Raw genomic sequence first — 15,531 nt, forward strand, 5'->3', positions numbered from 1 at the left:
GGGAAGATGCCAAGAAGTGAAGAGACAACTCTTTTAACCTTAAAACAAAGACCCAGCAGGGAAGAGAAAATGCTTAACCTTGGTCAAAAAGGTAAATGTACCAGAGGCCTGGGGAAATTTACCATTCTGAACTGGAGACCTCCTAAATAAGAAAGGGAGATTGTGTTTCCAGCATAAACCCATTTAGTTCCTGCCCACTTTTGAACTGGGAAGGGAAAAGAAGTTCCATATTTTTGAATGGACACTCCTGCCTTTGTGGATGGGTGTGCTAGCCCTGCTGCTGGGCTGCTTCACAGGGAATTTTTGGTTGGATCCACCTGGATTCTCTCTTTCTTTCTATGTACACATGTACACACATATGTATGTAATACGTATGTTCTCTTTATGTACGTATGTATGCGTGTATACATATACCTATCTATCCACATGCACTCATGAACATATATACATACCTACGCACACACACACACACGTATGTGTGTTTATATGTATGTGGATGTGGGTAGTTTATAGATACACCCACACACACATATTCTCCATTCTTGGTCTTGGTACTGCCCTCCTCTTCTCCTTCATTTTCCTCCTCTCCTCCAGCCCCTCTCTCTATTGGCAAATCCCCATCCCTTGCCATCTCTTCTACAAGAGCAAGCACGTCAGCTTGCTTTTTCCTGATCTCTTCATCAGTCCCTGCTGCCAAATGCTTTGGGAAGTGGTTGGGAGGTAGGTATTAAGCCATGCTCCAGGGTCTTCCCCATAGCTGTTGAGAAGTGCCTAACGGTGGGCATTGGGCTGTTGTATGGAGAGAACACATAATAGCAGAGAGAATAGTTTCATTGGTGCAGCCTGGTCTGACCACTTGTAAACCTTTAGGAAGATCCATCGTTTTCAAAAACTCTTCTGCAGCATCAAAGGCATTCAGTCCACTTAGTTTCTTTCCCCACTCCCCCCCCCCCCCCCAAAAGAGCAGATAAGATTGGCCACAGCCTTCTTGAATCACTCTTTATTACTGAGATGCTTAGTTATCTCAGTAACAGGTTGTTTAAAGATGGAGGCTATCTGCTGGATGGGGTGAAGGGAATTGGGGAAAGTACTGTATTAAATCTGGTTTTCTCTTGACTTGATTAGAATAGCTATTGTACATTCTCTACCTGTTCTTGTTCATCTTACTCGTGAGCATTTTTCCTGTTTGGGAGTCAGCTCCCAGGTAATGGACTGCCTGAGATTTCCTTTAGAATTTCTTCCCCCTCTGGAATTAAGTTCATGAGATCACAGTGAGTGCCTTGTGGAGAAATGACCCAAACACTAGCAATCTGCCTAACCAAGACCCTCTCTGGCTGCCGCTTCATTAAGCTTTCTGGGAACTGGGAACTAGCTTCTCTATATCCAATAGTTCCTTTCGAGATGTTTTCTTAACTAAATAAGGGATAGAGGCCATTACAAAAGGTAAAATAGATAATTTTGACTACATGAAATTGAAAAATTTTGGCACAAAATTGATGCATATAGAATAAGAAGGGAAAGTCAACTGGGGGAAAAATCTTTGTATCAGATTTTTCAGATAAGGATTTGGTATCCAAAATGTATACACCACCAACACAAATATATTCATCCAAAAGAAATTCCCCAATAGATAAGTGGTCCATGGATATGAACAGTTATCAAAAGAACTACAAACTATTTGTTCCCAATGTCTAACAGTAAGAGAAATGTGCACATCAAAACAACCCCGATGTTTTACCTCATACCCACCAAATTGGTAAAAAGGACAAAAGACAGGAATAGTCAATAGCAGAGGGGTTATGGAAAGATAGGCACACTAATGCATTGTTGGTGGAGTTGTGAATTAGTATAACCATTTTGGAAAGCAATTTTGAATTACTCAAATAAAGTCACTAAAATCTCCATACCCTTGACCCAGAGATTCTATTGCTGGGCATAGTGCCCAAGGAGGTCACTGATAAAAAGAAAGGCCCCATATACACCAAAGTGTTTATAGCAACACTTTTATTGTGTTAACAATAAATGCAAACGGGGCAGAGCCAAGATGGCGGAGTGAAAGCAGTGACTTACTTGAACTTTCCCCCAAACCCCTCCAAATACCTGTAAAAAATGGCTCTAAACAAATTCTAAAGCAGCGGAACCCACAAAAAGACAGAGTGAAACAAATTTCCAGCCCAAGACAACCTGAATGGTTGATCAGAAAGGTATATCGCGCCGGGCTGGGAGAGGAGTACAGTTCAGTGTGGGCACTCAGGCAAAGACCAGGCCATAGCAAACCTGGAGCAGGCCTCAGAGGACTGAATCACGGGTAACTGTGGCGGTTTCCAGACTTCTCAACCCACAAACACCAAAGACAACTTAGAAGGTCAGTGGGAAAAGTCTGTTTCTGCGGTAAGAGAGAGAAGTACAGTGGTCTCAGCTCCAGTCCCTGAGCTCGGCCCCGGGGCAGCAGCTGCCTCCTGAGCTTCCAGCCCACAGACTGAGGGGGAATGGAGTGGCTGATCAGAGAGTGATTACAGGGATGTCTTTGCTGGTGCAGAATTCTCTTGCTTTGCCCATGCTTGGATCTGGGTCACAGTTCTGGATGGCGGTCCTGGGGCAAGGAGGAGTGCTGGTGTGGTGGAGCTCATAGTGTTGGTGGAGAGGAAATCCTCCTCACAGTTCCAAGGCAGAAAAGAGTGCTTGTGGTCACTCATAGACCAGAGCACAGACCAGGAAAGGAGTAAATACCTCGCTGTTGATCATAGCACCTTGGAAGAACTGAAAATTTACAGGTCTCTAGAAGTATCTCTGAAAACAGCTTCACAAAACCCCTGAAGCTTGGGACAGTATATTCTCCACACTGGAAGCAACAAAGAGTTTATAACTCAAGTAATTAGCCGGGATCATGAGCAAGCAGTACAAAAAGAGTCAGACTATATTATCTTACTTTGGTGACAAAGAAGATCAAAACGTACAACCAGAAGAAGACAACAAGGCCAAAGCTCCTACATCCAAAGCCTCCAAGAAAAATATGAATTGGTCCCAGGCCATGGAGGAGCTCAAAAAGGATTTTGAGAAATAATAAAAGAAAACAATGGCTAAACCAACATGAATGTAATAGAATATTATTGTGCTATAAGAAATGATAAATATGAAGAATACAGAGAAGCAAAGAACAACTTACATGAATTGATACAAAATGAATTAAACAGGACCAATGATGATGCATGCTACCCACTTCCTGACTGAGAGTCGATGGTCTCAGGATCCCAAATGAAATATATTTTTGCTCATGGCCAATGTGGAGAATTATTTTTTGCTTGATTATGCATATATGTTACCATATTTTTGTTTTTCTTTTTTCCTCACCGGGAGTAGGAGAGATCAAAAGAAAACAAAGGCTTATTAATTGAAAAAATATAGAATTAGCATTAATTTGTTAAAATGAAGTAGGCAGACCCAAGAAAATAATACACACAATGATTACAGCAATGTAAATGGAATGAACAATGACCATGGAACAATCAAAAGTTAATGTTACAAAATTATAAAGTACAAGCATACTCTAAAAGCAGAAATATGAAAAGACACCTTCTCCCACTCCTTTGCAGAGGTGGGAAATACACAGTAGTGTTCCACACTTGTGGAACATTAGATGTATTTTCAAAATCTTTTGATGTATTGATTGGTTTTGCTGATTTTTTTTTCTTTTCCTCTTTTTCTTTTTTCTTTTTGGAATTCTTTATTATCTAAAATTGCTCTGTGGAAAAGGAGCCATACAGAGGGAAATTTAAGTAATATAAAACAAAAGATAGCAATAACAAAAAAGTTCCAGGCTGTTATAAATGTAGCGGCAAGAGGTGATAAGAGTCAGAACTGAGGTGGTAGTTGTGTGGATGTAGAAAATATAGTGGAATGTAAGAGATATTGTAGAGGAAGATTTGGCAGCTATTGGATATATGGGTGAACAAGAGAGAGTAATCAAGGATGACATTGAGTCTGTGAACCTCAGACTGCAAAGATGATGTTGTCTTCAACAATAATACTGAAGTTCAGAAGAGGAAGAGGGGTTTTAGACATGTTGAGTTTCAGGTGCCATGTTAGACATGGTCAGTGTTCAGGTATATAGTTGTATCAATTCCCTGTTGTCTGTATCCCAAGGAGACACCCCCTCCCACGGGGATTCAGATCTGGACTAGGGTCAGTCACTGGAGGACCCTGACCCTAAAGAGAAAGAATCAGTTTTTTTCTCACACTTGCTGGCTCATTGTACCCCCATCCCAGAGTAGAACTCCTGTGAAAATCTGTAATACAAAGCTTACGTGTGGCTCATTTCCAGGGTCTCTCCAAAGAGATTAACAGGACTTCTTTTAAAAAAGTTACTTAAAGGACAGCAATTTATTTACTCTACCACAAAAGAAGTGCTTAAAGCACAAAAATCTCATAAGCAGATATTGACAAATAATTAAAATATGAAACAGTAACCCATCACTCCTATTACACTCTCCTGGGAAGTAGGAAAAAAAACCCTCCCCCCATCCCAGATGTGTGGGACTGATACGCAGATTTCACTTTCATCTCTGTCTGCTCTGCCTTAAAAGCAACTCAACATCCAGATCTCGGTCAGCTAGAGTATGGCCTATGCGATAGGTGGTGGCTATCTTCTCCTGAGAAGGGCTTAGTTTCAGGAAGCACTTCCCACTGGACAATCTGCACCTAATTCAAGGATTCCAGACCTTTAAACTCACAAGGTAGCTACCAAGGCTGGAAATGTCCATTTCCTAGGATCTCTATTTGGTTACCTATGCTCAGCCTAAGAAATACAAAGCAAGGGGCAGCTAGGTAGCGCAGTGGATAGAGCACTGGCCCTGAAGTCAGGATAGACCTGAGTTCAAATCCGGCCTCAGACCAAACACTTGACATGTACTAGCTGTGTGAGCTTGGGCAAGTCACTTAACCCCGATTGCCTCACCAAAAAAAAAAAAAAAATACAAAGCAAAGGGAGTAGCTAAGGACTTGAGATCCTGTCTCAAGCTTACCTAAGCAAGCGTGTATTCTCAGTGCCATGTGCTTAGAGCTGTCATAGCAGCTTCTGGGGAGAAATCTCCTCATCCTACTGCCAGTAGTACAAAGGAGAGTTGGGGCTGACTTAAACAATTAGGGCAGAGTCAGAGCCTGATAGCTCTGTGTTTTAACAAAGAAGGCTCCTTGAAAAAGAGCAGAGGTTTTTTTCTTACTCTGTTGTCTAGCCTGCTGAGGAGAGCAACTCTTTCTGGTCCAGTTGCCAATCCTATTTTGGCACAGCATCCCGTTTCACAGGAACCACGGAACCAAAAGCATCTGATCACGTGTGCCCTTTTTCAAGGGACCAGAAGAGATATGTCTCACCAGAAGAGGCTCAGCTCTATGGAAAGTCCTCCAATCTTATCTCCCTGCTAAGCCTGTATATCTTGGTTATCAGACTTCATTTTAAAAATATATATATTTTTATTGATATATTTTGTTTAGGTATCATCTGCATTTTCCCTATATCCTTCCCTTAACCTGTCCCACAATCTAGCCATAGCTGTATGGTTCTGACCCTGGGCCTACCCCCACCTCCCCATCAGAAGCTTACAGCAGAATAACAAGGTAGGATGCCCAGACCAAAGGAGAGCCTGCAGTTCTGTCACTCCAAGCCTGCAGTGCTTTCTAGCTAACTGACAGTGGCTGAGTCCAGCAGCGGTTTACTAGAACTGCAGCTAGGAGCAAGTCCTTGGTTATGTTTCTTTTTTTTTCTTCTTTTTTTAAAAAATTATTAATTTATTTATTTTTAGTTTTCAACATTCACTTCCACAAGATTTTGAGTTCCAAATTTTCTCCCCATCTCATCCCTCCCCCCACCCCCACCCCCCCGCCCGCCCCAATACTCCTTCCCCTAATCTGCCCTCCCTTCTATCTCCCCCCCTTCTCTTATCCTCTTCCCCTTCTATTTTGCTGTAGGGCAGGATAGATTTCTGTACCCTATTGCCTGTGTATCTTATTTCCCAGTTGCATGTGAAAACAGTTTTTAACATCTGTTTTTAAAACTTTGGGTTCCAAATTTTCTCCCTTCCTCCCTCCCCACCCACCCTCATTGAGAAGGCCAGCAACTCGATACAGGTTATACATGTGTAGTCATGCAAAACACTTCTATAGTATTCATATTGTGAAAAACTAAGTATATTTCCCTTCTTCCTATCCCATTCCCCATTTATTCTATTCTCTGTTTTGACCCTGTCCCTCCTCAGAAGTGTTTGTTTCTGATTACTTCCTCCCCCAATCTGCCCTCCCCTCTATCATCACCTCCCTCTCTTATCACCTTCCCCCCTATTTTCATGTAGGGTACATAGATTTCCATACCTAATTGAGTGTGTATGTTATTCCCTCCTTGAGCTAAATCTGATGAGAATAAGATTCACTCATTTCCTCTCAACTTCCCCACTTCCCCTCCACTGTAAAAGTTTTTTCTTGTCTGTTTTATGTGAGATAATTTACCCCATTCTACCTCTCCCTTTCTCCTCCCAGTATAATCCTTTCTCATCTCTTAATTTTATTCTCCAGATATCACCCCTTCATCTTCAACTCATTCTGTGCCCTCTATCTATCTATTTATCTATCTATATATACATTTAATTTTTTTTCCCTCCACCTATCCTAATACTGACAAAGGTCTCATGAGTTACAAATATCATCAAGAATGCTTGAAAGTTCTCTATTTCATTGAATATCCATTTTTTCCCCTGAAGGATTATACTCAGTTTTGCTGGGTAGGTGATTCTTGGTTGTAATCCTATCTCCTTTGCCCTCTGGAATATTATATTCCAAGCCCTCTGGACCCTTAATGTAGAAGCTGCTAAATCTTGTGTTATCCTGATTGTGTTTCCACAATATTTGAATTGTTTCTTTCTGGCTGCTTGCAATATTTTCTCCTTGACCTGGGAACTCTGAAATTTGGCTCTAATATTCCTAGGAGTTTTCCTTTGGGTATCTCTTTCAGGAGGTGATTGGTAGACTCTTTCCATTTTCATTTTATCCTCTGGTTCTAGAATATCAGGGCAGTTTTCCTTGATAATTTCTTGAAAGATGATGTCTAGGCTCTTTTTTTGATCATGGCTTTCAGATAGTACAATAATTTTTAAATTATCTCTCCTGGATCTATTTTCCAGGTCAGTTGTTTTTCCAATGAGATATTTCACATTGTCTCCTATTTTTTCATTCTTTTGGTTTTATTTTACAATGTCTTGATTTCTCATAAATTCACTAGCTTCCAATTGCTCCATTCTAATTTTTAAGGAAGTATTTTCTTCAGTGAGCTTTTGGATTTCCTTTCCATTTGACCAGTTCTGCTTTTTAAGACATTCTTCTCCTCATTGGCTTTTTGGACCTCTTGTGCCATTTGGGTTAGTCTATTTTTTAAGGTGTTATTTTCTTCAATATTTTGTTGGATCTCCTTTAGCAAACTGTTGACATGTTTTTCATGATTTTCTTACATCACTCTTATTTCTCTTTCCAGTTCTTCCTCTACTTCTTTTACTTGCTTCTCAAAATCCTTTTGGAGTTCTTCCATGGCCTGGGACCAATTCATATTTTTCTTGGAGGCTTTGGATGTAGGAGTTTTGACTTTGTTGTCTTCTTCTGGTTGCATGTTTTGATCTTCTTTGTCATCAAAGTAAGATAATATAGTCTGACTCTTTTTGCACAGTTTGCTCATAATCCCAGCCAATTATTTGAGTTTTAAACTCTTTGTTAAGGTAGGGGTCTGCTTCCAGTGTGGAGAATGTACTGTCCCAAGCTTCAGGGGTTTTGTGCAGCTGTTTTCAGAGATACTTCTAGGGACCTGTAAATTTTCAGTTCTTCCAAGGTGCTATGATCAACGGCAAGGTATTTACTCCTTTCCTGGACTGTGCTCTGGTCTATGAGTGACCACAAGCTCTCTTTTCTGCCTTGGAACTGTGAGGAGGATTCCTTTTCTACTGCCTCCACAAGCTCCACCACGCCAGCGCTCCTTCTCGGCCCAGGACTGCCACCCAGGACTGGGACCCAGATGCAAGCATGGGCAAAGCAAGAGAATCTGCCTTAGCACCAGCAAAGAGATCCCTGCAATCACCCTATGACCAGTCACTTGATCTCCCCTCTGTCTGTGGACTGAGAACTCTGGAAGCAGCCACCATGCCAGGGCTATGCCAGGACTGGTGCTGAGACTGAGCTTCTCTCTCACCGCAGTCACAGACCTTTCCTACTGACCTTCTAAGTTGTCTTTGGTGTTTGTGGGTTGAGAAGTCTGGAAACCACAACAGCTGTCTGTGATTTAGTCCCCTGAAGCCTGCTCCAGGTTCTCTGAGGCCTGGTCTTTGCCTGAGTGCCCACACTGAACTGTGCTCCTCTCCCAGCCAGGCATAATAGAACTTTCCAATCAACCATCCAGGTTGTCTTGGGCTGGAAATTTGTTTCACTCTGTCTTTTTGTGGGTTCTGCTGCTCTAGAATTTATTTAGAGCCATTTTTTACAGGTATTTGGAGGGGTTTGGGGAAGACTCAAGCAAGTCACTGCTTTTACTCTGCCATCTTGGCTTCACTCACCCACCCGCCCCCCTGTCCCCGGTTATGTTTCTCAGACCTAAACTCAGACCAAGAGCTTGCAGAGCTTAGACCAGGAGTGCAGTGCTCAGACTTCACCCTGGATCAGATTGCTTTGTGTGCACAGGAAGTTTATAGGTATCCAACCTGAGCTATCCCTGAAGTCCTAGAATAACACAACATGAAGTACCCAGAGAAAGCAGCAGGACAACCCATGAGGACAGAAAACAGGCCAGAACAGCCCAGCCATTCCCCCTACAAGTTTGCCTGACTCTAAGTTGGGAAGTAAGGCTGGAGGAATGAACAAACAAAAGATGAATCCTATTATAAAAAAACTATTTCGGTGACAGGGATGCTTAAGATACAAATCCAGAAGAAGATAATTATTCTGAAACATCTACAAGTAAAGTGTCAAAGATAAATACAGCTTGGGGACAAATTTAGCCAGAACTCCAGGGAGAGATAAAGTAAGAGCCTTTTTAAAGAGTTTTAAGAATGACTTTATAAATGTGTAACTGGGGCTTCAATCATGCCAAGAACACTTAAGATGGAGGGACCAGCCTCTGGGGGAAGACATTCTGTGGGAGAAGGCATTTTCAATTTTCTGAGTAGCTGCAAAAGCTTCATATTTAAAAACTGTCAGACTGGCACACTCTCTCCCTTTCCCAAAGCCTCTCAAGAGGGTGAAGATCCAAGTTCATCCATAGCATGGATGGCATTAACTAAACTGGTGAAAAAGGAAGGAAACCTTGCTCCCTCTCCCTTTTTAAGCTCCATGGCTCCAAGAAATAGGTTTCTTTTTGGTCTGTTTCCTTTGTCCTTTCAGTTCTAGGGGCACGCAGTGGAATCCCTGTTGGACCTGAAATTGAAGCATGGTGATCTTGGAACCAGAGTCCACATTGGAAGTACAGCCAGCCAGTTCCATCAGGGAAGTCATGAGAAGTCACGGTGCCCAGGATTTGAACTTAAAGTGGGTCTTTGGCGTTAGAACTTAGGATTGTGCAATATAGGAACTCAATTAGGTCATGAACCTAATCCTTTTCTCCTCAGAGACTGAAGTGGTGTTGAGGAAATGTTTATATGGTTATTCTTGCTATACCTTTTGAGTAAATATTTCTTTGTAAAAACCAAGTGATTTAAAAGCTAAGTGGATTGTCAAGTGGTTAAATGGAACTGAGGTAAAGAGGACTTCCCACAATTGAGGAAACACCATTGATAGGGGCTGAAGCCAATGGCAGAGAGTCTAGACACCCACAAACCTCCTTAAGGGTACCAGAGCACCTTGGAGGAAGGGTGCAATGTAACATATCTGGGCTTCAGGCAGTGGAGGCCAGCATAGTCACTGTTACAAATATAGTGAAAGCACTAGAAGAGAAAATTAGAAAAGAACTGAGTTATAGAAGAAAAAATTGGAAAGAGAATTAATAGCATAGCATAAGAAGTACAAAATCTTACCCGTGCCACAGACTCCTTGAAAATTAGAATGGAGCAAATGGAAGTTAATGACCCCAAGAGACAACATATAGTAAGACAAAGTCAAAAGACTAAAAAAGAAAGAAAGAAGGAAGGAAAATGTAAGATAACTCATAAAAAACCCAGACATCATATTTTAAGAAATCATAATAGAAAACTGTCCATATCTCTTAGAACCAACAGGCAAATTGAAAATAGAAAGAATTCACTGGTAAATTCCTGAAAGAAACTCCAAAATAAAAACTTCCAAGAGCATTATTGTCAAAATTCAGAGCTTCCAGGTCAAGGAAAAAATAGTGCAAGCAGCCAGAAAGAAATTAAAGTTATGGAGGGTCACAGTCAGAATCACACAAGATTCAGCAGCCATCATTATAAAAGAATGGAGAGCTTAGAATATGATATTCCAGAAAGCAAAGATATAATCTTACTACCAAGAATGACCTAGCAAAAATGAATATAATGTTTTACAAGGGGGGAAATGAATCTTTAATGAAATAAAGGACTTTCAAGCACTCCTGATGAAAAGAATAAAGCTGCATAGAAACTTTAAAATACAAACACATGTCCAAAGAAACATAAAAAGGTAAATGTGAGAGAACAATCATAAGGGACTAAAGAAGGATGAACAATTTACATTCTAATGTGGGGAAATGATAATGTGTCCCTTTAGGACCCTATTAACAAGACAGAGGGAGAGGGAGGGATTTTGTTACGTTTCAATGATCTTGAAAGAAGGTAAAGGGAGAAAGAAAGGAATACACTGAGGGGGAGGGGAAGAGAAAAGGTGGGGGAATTACCTCATATAATTGGGGTGTGCAAGCCAAAGACTATAGAAAAAGATGACAGAATGGTTGGGGGAGTGGAAGGCACTTGAACCTTTTTTTAAAATCTGAACTGGTAAAAGGAGAGAAGAATATATATACAGAGAGAATTAGGTACAGAAATAAACTTTGCTCAACAGGGAAAAGGAAGAAAAATTATGACAAACTTCATCTGGAGAAACAAGGGTCAAGAAAACCAATGGAATCAAGGGGAAAAAATGGGAAGGAAAATGGGCTAGCAGTGCCCAATCTCAAACTATCCTACAAAGTTGTAGTCATCAAAACAATTTGTTACTGGGTAAGAAATCGAGAAGTGATCAGGTGATTAGGTACACAATATACAGAAGCAAATGAGTACAGTGACCTAGTATTTGATAAACCCAAAGACCCTAGTTATTGGGGCAAGAATTCACTATTTGACAAGAATTGTTGGAAAAACTGGAAAGCAGTCAGGCATAGACCAATATCTCACACTACATATACCAAGATAAATTAAAAATGGATGCATGCTTTAGACATAAAGGGTGATATCATAAGCAAATTAGAGAAAATTACAGGAAATTACCTGTCAAATCTATGGAAAAGGAAAGAGTTTGTGACCAAACAAGAGATAGAGAAGTTCACAAGAAATCAAGTGGATAATTTTAGTACATAAAATTATAAAGTTTTTGTATAACCAAAACCAATGCAGCTAAAATTAGAAGAAAAGAAGGAAATTAGAGGAGGAGGGCAATCTTTGAAGCAAGTTTCTCTGATAAAGATCTCATTCTTAAAATATATATGAAATAAAGTCAAATTTAAAAGAAGAAAAGCTATTCCCCAATTGACAAATGGTCAAAGGATGTCAATACACACTTTTCAGAGGAAGAAATCAAAACTAACAAAAGCTATATGAAAAAAATGCTACTAATTACTAATAATTAGAGAAGTACGAATTAAAACGTCTCTGATGCACTGCCTCACACCCATCAGATTGGTTATCTTGACAAAAAAAAAAAAGGAAAATTACAAATGCCAGAGGTACTATGGAAAAATAAGTACACTAATGCATTGTTAAGGGAGCTATGAACTAGTTCAGTCATTTGGGAAAGCAATTTGGAACTATACCCAAAAAGCTATTAAACTGTGTGTACCCTTTGACCTAGTGATACCACTACTAGGTCTATACCCCCAAAGAGATCAAAGAAGAAAAGGACCTATAGATACAAAAATATTTATAGCTACTCTTTTTATAGTGGCAAAGATTCAGAAACTAAGACAATGCCCATCAACTGGGGAATGGTTGAACAAGTTATGCTATATGAATGCAATGGAATACCATTGTATTGTAAAAAAAAAATAATTAATGGATGGTTTCAGAAAATCTGGGAATATTTGTATGAATTATTTATTTCTCATTTCAAAATTCTTTATATGGGTGGGGCTAGAGAGAGGAACCAGTAACTTTCTCTCTTCAATGAAGAATCCCAGTTTGTATATCAGTGTTTTAAAAAAAAAAAACTCAGACAAGATTTTCATGGACTATTTTTTAAAAGTATGTGTCCTTAATATAAAGTTTATATTAGTAGTATTTAATCACTTCTTACCTGTAAAGAAACAGAAGGTAAATATTCTTGCAGAGCTTTAAGATTCATTTTGGGTTAAGTCCACTTTGTTTGCCAATGCATTGTTAATGTTTAGAGATCTGTTATACTAATATTATTTACTAATTATTTTTCATTCCCATACATAGCCAACTAAAGAGCTTTTCCATGCACCCATGTCTGTAAAAAAATTATTTTTAAGTAAAGTTCCTTTTGTTGTAGCAGAAAAAAAAAAAAGATTTGTATGAATTGATACAAAGTGAAGTGAGCAGAACCAGGAGAACAATTTATTCGGTAACAGCAATAATCAACACTGAAAGCCTTATTAATTCTAATCAACACAATGACCAACCATAATTCCATAGGACTCATGATGAAGCATGCTATCTATCTCCAGATAGAAAAGTGATAGACTCCAAGTGGAGATCAAAACTTTTCTTCTTCTTCTTCTTCTTCTTCTTCTTCTTCTTCTTCTTCTTCTTCTTCTCCTCCTCCTCCTCCTCCTCCTCCTCCTCCTCCTCCTCCTCTTCCTCCACCATGTTCTTTTTCTCTTCCTTTACCTCCTCCTCCTCCTTCCTCTCTCTGTCTCGGTCAGTCTGTCTGTCTATCTGTCTGTCTGTCTGTCTCTCTCTCTCTCTTTCTCTTAATGTGGAAATTTGTTTTGCATGACTATACATATTTGTAATGGGTTTTGTTTCTCTTGCCTTCTCAGTGACTGGAAGAGGGGAGAAAGGATGGAAAGAATTTAGAACTGAAAATAAAATAAAACTGGATTTAAAAAAACAACCAATAATCAATCAAAAAATAAAGAAAAAAGGAGGAAAAGATGAGAAGAGAGAGGGGGAGAATAAGGGGAAGAGTAGATTAAGAGAGGAATAAATTCTAAGCAAAATAAACTCTAAGAAGAGTAGATTTCCAAAATGGGCTTAAAAGAAAAGAAAAGATAAGAACCTGTTATTGGGCTCTGGGTGAGAAAAGAGGAGAAGGGCAAAGGAGCAGAGGCAGATTGCATCAGACCTAGAGCACTGGTGCTGAGCACACTCCTCTCTCAGCACCCTCTTCTTTTTATAGAAGGGACAAGAAACAAAGAGAAGGAAAGTATAAGAGAATATAATGTGGGAAAATAGATAATTTCTTCTTTTTCCCGCACTGATTTTGTTTATCCTAAAGCTTTTGAATTTTATATAATCAAAATAGTCACTTTTATCTGCTATGATAACTCCCTTATTTGGTTAAGAATTCTCTCCCTAGCAATAATTGTCAAAGATGCCTCATTCCATTCTCTAATTTGTTTATGATATGATATATTTAAGGCTAGTATCCACTTAAATCATATTATGATATACAGTACAAAATTCTGGCCTAGACCTAATTTTAGCCAAAATCATTTTCAATTTTCCTAGACATTCTTGTTAGAGAATCCTTCCTCTGGTAACTTCTGTTTTTTTTTGTTTTTTTTTTTTTCAGTTTTTCTTTTCTTTTTTTAAAGGCAATTGGGGTTAAGTGACTTGCCCAGGGTCACACAGATAGTACATGTCAAGTGTTTGGTCTGAGGCCAGATTTGAACTCAGGTCCTCCGGACTTTAGGGCTGGTGCTCTATCCACTGTTCCACCTAGCTGCCCCTTTTTCAGTTTTTCAAGCATTACTCAGGATCTCACTAGAGTGTGGCATCCATTATTGGGTAAGTCAAAGCATGGTCCCAGCATTCAAGCTTGTAACACTAGGCAATGTAGCTTCCTCACTAGAACATGGCAGTACTATAAGATCTAAAAATCAAATGGAAACCATGTACTTCCAGTCTAGAAAGAACCATGAGGTGCTCACATTATTCTCAAATATTCAACAAATATTCACTGAGTCCTACTATGAACTCAGCTTCCAGGGGTATGTAGAAATTAAAAAAAATATTTAAAATAAAAAACAGAGTTGGCAGAGACCTTGGAGATCAACTGGTCTAATCCTCTGATATTATTTGTAATTAGTGGACCTTGGTTCAAATTTGGGCTTACTAACTAGCTATGTGCCCCTGTCTAAATTATTTCCCTTCTCTGAACCTCAGTAGCCTTACTTGTGAAATGAAGTTATACCAGATCATCTCTAAAGTACCTTTTTCTAACTCTAAATATTATGATCTCATTGATCTTCAATAGGGAATTTAAAAATTCAAAGTAAGTCCCTAGGCTGTTGTTGAAGAAAAGGTGATCACCAGGTTGATCAGCCTGGTGGAAAGGGAAGTAACCGCAGGAAAATTTAGAAATAATTTAAAAGAAAGAAATTGAATCTCAAATGCTACTTGGAACCTCTGAATTATCTAACAAAATGGGGCTGGCAGGCTCAGAGATGAGAAACACAGAGACTAATTGATAATGCTGTTTTGACCTTCCTCCCCAGGGAAGATGATGAGAAGGGACCAAAGTCATCTCAGCCCTGACAAGGCTCTCAATTTCAAAACCAGGGCGAAATCAACACATTCCTAGAATAGCCCAATATTGGAGGGCAAGGGCAGAGGGTAATAGAGTAGCATCCTGGTATGAGGGAAGGAGCCCTTATAAGGGAGACATAGGTTTGAGTAACAGTTCAGCAACTGTCTCCTTTGTGTAATCTTGGGCAAGGAAATTCTCTACTCTGGGCCACAATGTCCTCCTCTATACAATTAAATTCATACTGTAGTGCATACTGTTGTGCATACACATTGTGTGATTGGGAATAATGTGAAATGAAGATAGAAAGGTAGGTTGGAACCAGATTGTGTTGAGACTTGAATGATAGCTTGACAAGTATATATTCTATCCTGGAGATAAAATAGGAACGCATGGAATGTTTTTGAGCAAGGAAAATGACTCAATCAGATCTATGCCTTAGAAAGATCTAATTGAACTGAATGAACTGAAGAGAAGAAATATTAGAAGCAGGGAGACCAATTAAGAGACTGCTAAAATAATCCAGGCCTGGTGGTTATGTGAGAAGGGGACAAATGTAAAAAATGTTGAGATATCATTAACAGAACTTGGCTATTAATGGGCTGTCAAAATGAGAAAGAGGAAAGAGTCAGAGATAACACTGAGATTGTGAAC

General features: G+C 39.5%; 1 pseudogene; it reads right to left on the reverse strand.

The window, feature by feature from the left end:
* Window positions 1-268: 268 nt before the first annotated feature.
* The window catches only part of LOC114032922, a 31,064-nt pseudogene continuing 15,801 nt past the window's right edge, over window positions 269-15,531 (reverse strand).

Source organism: Vombatus ursinus, unplaced genomic scaffold (genome assembly GCF_900497805.2).
Source record: "Vombatus ursinus unplaced genomic scaffold, bare-nosed wombat genome assembly UNPS02000580.1, whole genome shotgun sequence".
Classification (NCBI taxonomy): Eukaryota; Metazoa; Chordata; class Mammalia; order Diprotodontia; family Vombatidae; genus Vombatus; species Vombatus ursinus.